Raw genomic sequence first — 1,233 nt, 5'->3', positions numbered from 1 at the left:
GGCCCTGGCTCTGGTTGAGCCAGACGTCTTTTGGGTGGGGATCACCAGTAGATTGTTCTCTGCAGAATGTAACGCTCTTCAGGGAACATACCAGAGGAGATGGTCCTGAAGATACGTGGATCTCTGACCGCTCAAGGCCTTAAAGATCAACATCAAAACCTTAACCTGACTCAGTACTCCACTGGAAGCCAGTGCAGCTGACGTAGCACAGGTTGACTGTGTGTTGTCCATGACGTTCCAGTTATTGAGTCACAATTGACTCAATATCCCAGCTCATGGCATCTCCTTACAGACAGGCTCATAGCCAGGATATTGTGGCTTGTGGGGCAAATTTTTTTCTGGTGAGGCTGAAGTTCTCAGTGCAGAAGGAAAAGCCAGAGTTCTGAGGATTATGGCGCAGCTACTGTACAATCAAGCCTTTTAAAATCAAAGCACAGAGACTTCTGCAAATCTTAGCCCCAGAGTGTGACAATAGCAGGCTGAGGAAGGGGGGGGGGGAGAATAAATTTTCTGGTAGATGGTAGGCATGGCACTGGGTTTGGCCAGTAAACTCACTCCAATTTGTATAAAAACACATAAAACTTTATTTACAGAAACAAAGGACAAACACATCAACAGGGGAAAGAATGTATACAGTTCAGCAAGGAATGGAAATCAAAGCAAAAAAACCTAGCTGGCTACAAAACTACAAAACTAAAACTACAAAAGAGAGTAGCAAGGTACTTTGATAAGCTATTCATACACATTGGATATTTATCTACATGTTTATGGTTACATTCAATTATTTAAGTTCTAATAAAAGTATTCAAATAGAAAGAACAAAAAGACATTTTTGGTTATTATATCACATCTGGATGATAATATAAGTTCATTACATGTCAACATAGGCAATCTCAGATCTTCACTTCGGTTTCTTCTTGTCTTTACTTTTCTTCTTCTTTTGCCCGGGGAGATTAACTGTGAGAGTTCTGGGAGCAACTTCTCCCAGGTCAGAGTCGAAGATTTCACCCAAAGACATGGAAGTAGCTGTAGAGGATGAACTATCCATATCAGATTTCTGTTGTTCGCTTTTTTGCCCCCGTTGCCTTCTTTTTATCTGCTCCATTTCTTTGTTTAGTCGGAGTTTGTTGTTGCGTTTTATACAGAGTCAATCTTTTCATTCTTCTCATTAAAGCTGAATATAAGTCCTTCTGGAAGAATCCATCTGTACTGGACATTGTTCTTTTGGAGAAA

This window comes from Gekko japonicus, unplaced genomic scaffold (assembly GCF_001447785.1).
Source record: "Gekko japonicus isolate JY-2015 unplaced genomic scaffold, Gekko_japonicus_V1.1 scaffold780, whole genome shotgun sequence".
Lineage (NCBI taxonomy): Eukaryota > Metazoa > Chordata > Lepidosauria > Squamata > Gekkonidae > Gekko > Gekko japonicus.
Note: the sequence above shows the minus strand (reverse complement) of the source record.